Source organism: Aotus nancymaae, unplaced genomic scaffold (genome assembly GCF_030222135.1).
Source record: "Aotus nancymaae isolate 86718 unplaced genomic scaffold, 86718_ANA_hifiasm-v0.15.2.pri h1tg000014l, whole genome shotgun sequence".
Classification (NCBI taxonomy): domain Eukaryota; kingdom Metazoa; phylum Chordata; class Mammalia; order Primates; family Aotidae; genus Aotus; species Aotus nancymaae.
The window spans coordinates 45,930,252-45,937,902 of NW_026988425.1; positions in this window are offsets into that span (position 1 = coordinate 45,930,252).

The following is a 7,651-nucleotide window of genomic DNA, read 5'->3' on the forward strand; positions in this document are numbered from 1 at the left end:
ACTGATATTCAGAAGCTTATAAAATGTGATCTAAAATAACAGGTTAAAACAATGTATAGGTAAAAATTCACCTACAGCTCTTTTTCACTAGTTAATTTTTTTTGGTTTGTTTGTTTTTGGTTGAATGAAGAATGCTTTATTACCCTTTATTCCCCTTAAGCAATGCTTAACTTAAGTTTTCATGCGATTATTTTTCTGTACTTTTACTTTTAGTGCATATATTATGAATACAGACTTTGTTGTAAATTCTTATTGCTACAGCAATGGCTAGCATAGCAAAAGTCAGCCACATTTTATATTTTCTGTAAATAGCAGTTTATATTGACTTGCTCTCTAAGCAGTTCAAAAATTATTGATAGAAATGAGACCTTTGAAAAACATAGATGTGATGGTTAATTTTATGTGTCAACTTGACTGGTCCATGGGGTGCCCAGATACTTCATTAAGCATTATTCTGTGTGTGTCTGTGAGGGTGTTCCTGGATGAGATTAACATTTGCAGCAGTAGACAGAGTAGAGCAGAGGGCCCTCCCCAGTGTAGGTGATCCTCATCCAATCTGTTGAAAACCTGAATAGAAAAAAGTCTGAGTAAGGCAGAGTTTTCTCTCTTTTCATTTGCCTTTGAGCTGGGGTGTCAGTCTTCTCCTGGCTTTGGCCTTTGACACAGACTGGAACTTACACCCTCAGTTCTCCTGCTTCCCAGGAATCTGGACTCCGGACTCAGACAGGAATTATACCATTACCTCTCCTGGGTCTCCAGCTTGTCAACTGCTACATGTTAGGACTCCTTACCTCCCAAAATGACATGGAACAGAATCCTTATAATAAATATCTTCGTATAATTATACATAAATAGACTTTAACTGGGCTTAGGCTAACTCTTTGTCTAAGACCCCATTATGGGGCCCTCAGGTGCTATCCCTACAGGCTGTTCAGTGGTTGTTTTATGCGTTTCCAAATTCATCTGTATCACGGTCTTTGCACAGACATGATTTATGCAGGTTTTTCTTCAAATATATAGGGAGCAGCTGGAAGACAAAGTTGATATTATTTTCATCTTGCCTGGTACAGTGCCTGACATTTAGTAATGATACTGTAGGGTATACTAAGCTCATATATGTACATATGAAAATATATAGAAATTAAACTTGCCTTAATCTTCATACTCTCTTCCAATTTTACCTGCATGTTTCTAAAAACCAAATCTATATTCAAAGGACTGACAGAAGCAGGTAATTACACAGTAATCATTCTCTAAAAGATAAGTACTCTTTCAAAGTCAAGTTAAAATTACTAATAACCTTATTATTTTGAATAAGCATTAATTAGAAGATATCTTTTTCTGAACTCTAGTATCTATGCTAAAAATTGGATGTGTAAATGTTATCTTCCTCCATTCATGGCCCTATTTTAATATTCATACCTCCTTTTGTAGTAGATAAAATTTCTATATGAAAGTTATGGGTTTTGGAAATACTTACAATGATATTTATATTATAAGTGTGATTTGTATAAGAAATATCAAAATAGTGGCCAAATGGGGAGGCATGGAAATAGCTTCAGGGAAGAAATAATGAGCTAAATAAAAGACATCTTCATGAATGAAGGAAAATAATGAGATAAAATAAACCAATGCAGATAAAGGAGCCTCATTCTAAATGTCTATAGACGGGTGGGAGGAGAAATATATGAGTGTTTGGTGTGGTTGTAGTCAATTAGGAAAGTTTTCAGGAGTGCCAAAGAAAAAAGAGAAGCCCCAAATGGCTTCACAAAGGGCATAATAGACTGAGATTTTAACAGAAGCCATATTAGAAAAGGGTCCAGGACACTGCCTAGCTTTCCCGTGTTGAAACAAATTGGATCTAAGAAGTTCAGATCCAACTCAATGGTTATTAAAATAAAACTGTAATTAATCTAGGTTGCTGCTTGGAGAGTGAGGGGCTAATTTTCATCAGAATCACATGTGAGAAGCTAAGTACCACACTGAAAAGGGAGCTGAATAAAGAATTTCTTGCACAAGTTTTTTATTTTCTAAATAGAAAAAGCATGTTTTTAATGGAAAATTCTGGGTTGTTTCAAGGTCCAGATTAGAGATGATCTTTGAGTAAATGTAAATAAAATGTTATGGATGACCTGAGAAGTAAATGATCAAAGGACGCTGGGTAAAAATCAGTGAATGACTAAGAAGAAAGAATGCTGCTCCGCCTTACTAATGAATATACAGTATGTGAAGAGTTGAAGAGGACTTTGGTAAAGAGAATAGCAAGACTAAGGGATTGAAGGCATGAAAGTATAAGAGAGAATACAGGAACCTTGAGCTGATCAGCTTGAGGTTCAGGGAATTAGGGTATTAGGAATGTAAACTTACAGAGGAAGAAGAAGAATGATAAAACTAAAAAGAAAAGCTTGCTAGAAAGTAGAGGAATCTTGTACTAACCAATGTAATGAGTTTAGATTTCATTCTCTGAAATCCTATTCACTATACAGTGCTTATTCAGCAAATTAAATGGTATATTTGTGTTATCTTACAGTATAAAAAAAAGGAAGAATAACTGGTGAGAGGTAGCGATTCATCCAGGAGAGACAGAGAATAAGAACTCGATCTAAGTTAGAAGCAGGTAGAATAATATCTGAAAGAAAGGAAATGGATTTAAGAGACATTGTAAAGGATTAATTCATTGTACTTTGTGGCTGCATGGATGGATGGACAGAGGCTAGAATCTTGAGGAAGAATTGGGAGTAAAAGTTGATAAGTTAGGTTTTGATATTTAAGAGAAAAGTTGTGATATTGATAAAAATGGATAATTCAAGTGGTTTTGTTGAAAAAAAAAACCCGATAAGCTTCATTTTGAACATGATTAGCTTGTGTACTGAAAATATAGGTGTATTTTAAGTGTCTAACACAGCTGGTTATGTAATAGTCCATCAAGTATTTGAGAAACGAGCTAAGAAATAAACATAGTTATCAAAATGTCTAAAATATATTGAGGACTACCAATAAAAACTTGAAGGTTTTCTGTAGTAGTGTTGTAGGAAAAAACTAGGTTCTTGTCACACGCTCAGAAAAGATTAGGTTCGAGTCCACATAGAAGGATGAGGAGTGGAATTTATTGGGTGAAAAGGAAATATAATTCAGCAAAGTGAGATGGAGTCCTCCTAACAGGTGCTCCACCTCACCCATGAATCCCAGGTTACCACCCAGGAACAGGAGAGGCCAGGCTCCTCCCCTCTGCCAACTGCGCAAACTTCCTGAGGCTCCACCCCATTCTCCCAGTGTGCAGGCCAGTTAGGGATTCTCCAGGGACCCCTTCTTACCTGGCTCTCTCAGAAGTTGGTAAGCAAAACTATAAGATTAAGAAACCTCAAGGTGGGCTAGAGCAGTTTCTTTTAGATGAACAATATCACCAAGAATAACTGTAAAAATTGAATAAAATACCAAAGTTACCTACGTAAAGTTATAAGAGAGCTGATAAAGCCACAAGTGTTAGGGATATTCTATTCCAGTGAGGGAAGGTGTCAGAAATGAGCTGACAATTTGCAACTGCTTTTTCCTTGAAGCCATTTGCTTATTTGAGGTGTAGACAAGTGATTGAGAATTCAGACTTCATTTCTAAAAAGGAATACATTGAAGGACAGAGAAGTCTGCTGGGGATAGAGAAAACAGCTTCAGTTATTCCTGTGATAATGAGCTGATCTCTACCCACACCCCTCCCCCAAAAGAGAAAGTTTGAGAATCTGTATGCATATAAATGGTTTCTTTCTTTAGAAATGTGTTTGGGTTCTAAAACTTCATAGTGTTGGAGGCTTAAAAACATCTCTAAATCTCTGAAAAACACAGCAGAGTCTTTCCTAGCCTTTTGGTGCTTAGAAAACAAAGACTGTATTCAGGCCTTACCAGAAGTTGGGGCCTTGGAAGATAGACTGGCTCCCCTGGAGGACTGTATACTAGAAACAAGGATGAACCAGATGCCAACCAAGCCTTTCAAAAATTGAAACCTAGTTTTGGCTAAGCTCAGCTCCCCATGGAACTGGAAATGGTTTTTTACTCTCTTCCTAGCAGAGGACAAGATAAACCCTCTTAGAAGGACAATATCATCATCTGAAAGGTGTAAGTCATGATAGACTTACAGATGACTTTCTAAAAGAAGCAATTAAAACCACGAGCAAATGAAATGATATATTAAAAGTTCCAGAAATAAACAATCCTGGAATTTATAAACAAAGAAAATGTTTTTTTTTAAATAAAAGAAAAATAGGACATTTTCACATATAATTTGAGATAATTCACTGTCACTAGTCCTGAACACCTACTGAGAGCTCCTCAAGTGGAAGAAAAATATTTCTATTTAAAACATAGCAATGAAACTAGAAATGTAGCGTCAGGGAAAGAATAAATATTTAGATAAATACAAATTAATATTGACTATAAATCAATAATAACAGTGTTTCATAGATTGCAAAATACACGTGAAATCAAACTTCATGACCACAATAGCAAAAATGATGGAAGAGGCTATGAAATGTATGAGTAATAGTTTGTATTCAAATATAAGTAAAAAGTTCTAGTTGTCATCTCCAGGAAAACTACTAAAAGAATAACAAAATAATATCTAGATTATGATTTAACAGACAAAGATATAACAATACATTTATTTAATTAATCCAAAAGAAGGCAAATAGAGAAGAGAAAAGGATGCAAGGTAAATGGATCAAATAGAAAAGTAATAGTATAATGATAGATATAAACTCAAGTATATCAATAATGATATTAATACAAATTTACTAACTACTCCAGTAAAAAGTCTATGATTTTCAGATTGCATTAAAAATAACAACAGCTATCTGGTATTTTTAAGAGATATAGTCATAAAGTAAGAATAGAAACAGAAAGGATGGAACAAGATATGCCATTTATAAATACTAATTAAGAGAAAGCTTGGCAGGGTGCTATGGCTTATGCCTATAATCCTGGCACTTTGGGATGCTAAGGAGGATCATTGAGGCCAAGAGTTTGCAATTAGTCTGGGTAACAGAGCAAGACTAACAAGCCATCTGTACAAAAAATTTAAAAAATTAGCAAGGTGTGGTGGCACATGCCTGTAGTCCTAATTACTTGTTGGGGAGGTGGGGAGCACTGACATGAGAGGATCGCTTGATTCCAGGAGTTCAAGTTTATGGTAAGCTATAATTGTGCCACTGAACTCCAGCCTGGACAATAGAGCAAGACCATGTCAAAAAAAAATAGAAGGAAAGAAGGAATGAAGGAAGGGAGGGAGGAAGGGAGGGAGGAAGGGAGGGAGGGAGGGAGGGAAAGAAAAAAGAGAAAGAAAGAATGAAAGAGAGGAAAGAAAGAAAGAAAGAGAAAGAAAGGTCACATAGTTGTATTAATATCTGGTGCATTTGATTTTAGGACAGATAGATTACTAAATATAAAGGGGAACATGTTGCTATCAATTAAGGGTAAAAGTAGAAAAAAGAAATTTTGCACTGGTATGCATCTAGTGAATGAGTAACATCACTCATTTGAAAATTTAGGAATTAAAGGACAAAGGGAAGAAATGTATGTTACTTTAAAATCTCTTGAGACTGGGAAGTAGGTATCATCTCCATTTTATAGAAAAGAAACTGGCAGTTCAGCCTGGGCATGGTGGCTCACACCTGTAATCCCAGCACTTTGGTAGGCCAAGTAGAGATGGGATTTCATCATGTTTGCCAGGCTCAAATTCCTGACTTTGGGGCGGCGGGAGGGGATCACCTGAAGTCAAGAGTTTGAGCTTGGCAAACATGATGAAACCCCATCTCTACTAAAAATACAAAAAAAAACCCAAAACGTAGCTGGGTGTGGTGGTGCACCCCTGTAGTCCCAACTACTAAGGAGGCTGAGGCAGGAGAATACTTGAACCCTGGAGGTGGAGGTTGCAGTGAGCCGAGACTGGGCCACTACACTCCAGCCTGGGGAAAAGAGTGAGATAATATCTCAGAAGAAAATAAATAAATAAATAAATAAATAAATAAAACCTGGCACTCAGAGATTACACAAATTTTTCACAATTACTACTGCATCCAAAGTCATAGAAGAGATCAAGATGCAAATCTAAGTATTGTTATGTTTTTTTCTCTGAAGCCTGTAAGTGAGAGAAACAGGACCATGGCCAGACGAGAGAGTAAGTTTAACTTGTCCAGGAGCCAGCCGAGAGAAAGAAATGAAAAGTGCTGGGTGGACAGAGGAAAGAAATAACTACAGGAAGCAGGGTCCCCTTGGAGTTAGGAAATAATAAGTTCTTAACAAACAAGATTAAATTCTGTCTTTGTTGCTTTAAACCACAGCTGACAAACTCACATGCTTACAGAAGTCAGGGTAATAATGTAGATGTCAGAAGCATGGTGGGTGTTTTAACTTCCCGGGGCCACCATAACAAATTACTACAAACTAGATGGATTAACACAACAGAAATGTGTTCTCTCGCAGTTTTGGAGGCGGAAAGTCTGAAATCAAGGTGTCAGCAGGGACATGCTCCCACTGAAGGGTCTAGGGCAGGATTCTTTGCTGGTCCGTAGCTGTTGGGTGTTGGCAATCCTTGGTGCTCCTTGGCTTACAGCTGCATCTCTCCAGTCTCTGCCTCTGTGCTCACTTTTTCTCTTTGTGTGTGTCTATGTCTTCAAATGTCTTTCTCCTCTTGAGCACACCAGTAATTGAACTTAAAGTCTACTCTAATTCAGTGTGACCTCACCATACACCTCTTTTGAATTTTCATTGCCTAACCACTTACATCTGCAAATATCCTATTTTTAAATAAATTCTAGAACTTGAACATATTTTTGGGGGGGACATAATTTGTCTAACCATAATGGGGAAAGTGGAAAACTCCTGGGCAGATGTTGACTGGAACAGGATTAGCTACGACACAGCTTAGCAGATTGTTGTCAGTTTGTATACTTTGCTTTCAGGAAAGGATTTGCCTGGAGGATGGTAATTTATTACCAGAAATTAACAGAGGGAGTCAGGTGTGAGTGCAGAGGGTCTAGTTCAATGTGGCTTTAGAAAACTTTTAGGAAATACTTTCTACCTGTAGTAGAAGAAATGTTTGAGAGAATGTCAAGATTGGCAGAGATCCTTTGACAATGGAATGTCAGACAGCCATATAATAAGCATCTGGGGTCATAATTAAAAATTACATCTACATAATGTAGTGAGCATGGGTTCTTGTGTCATATGTAACATTGTGATCAAGTTTTCTCAGCAAGTTTGCACCTACATGTGCCTTAATCCATAGTTGTTGGTTTCCTCTCTTTCTCCAGGCACACATTTATTAACTTGACAAGGTGGCTTCTCTGCAATGAATCTTATTTGAATAAGCAATCTGCAAAGGGACTGTAGTCTGTTTAGATTTAGAATCACTAGAGTGAAATCTAAAATGCATCTCTTGATTTATAAAATGCAATTTGGTAGTTCCCAGTGTGGAAATGTCTATCTTGAGGGATACTTCCCTCAAGAAATTTATCTCAAGAAATTATGTATCTTAGGGGATACTTCCTTAACTATAGCTTAATGACATTATGCAATTATGAGACTCTATTTTCCATTGGTAGTGAGAGACAGGACTTGAAATCTGGAGAGACTGCAAGTGAAATCAGTGTTCATGTCTGAGGCC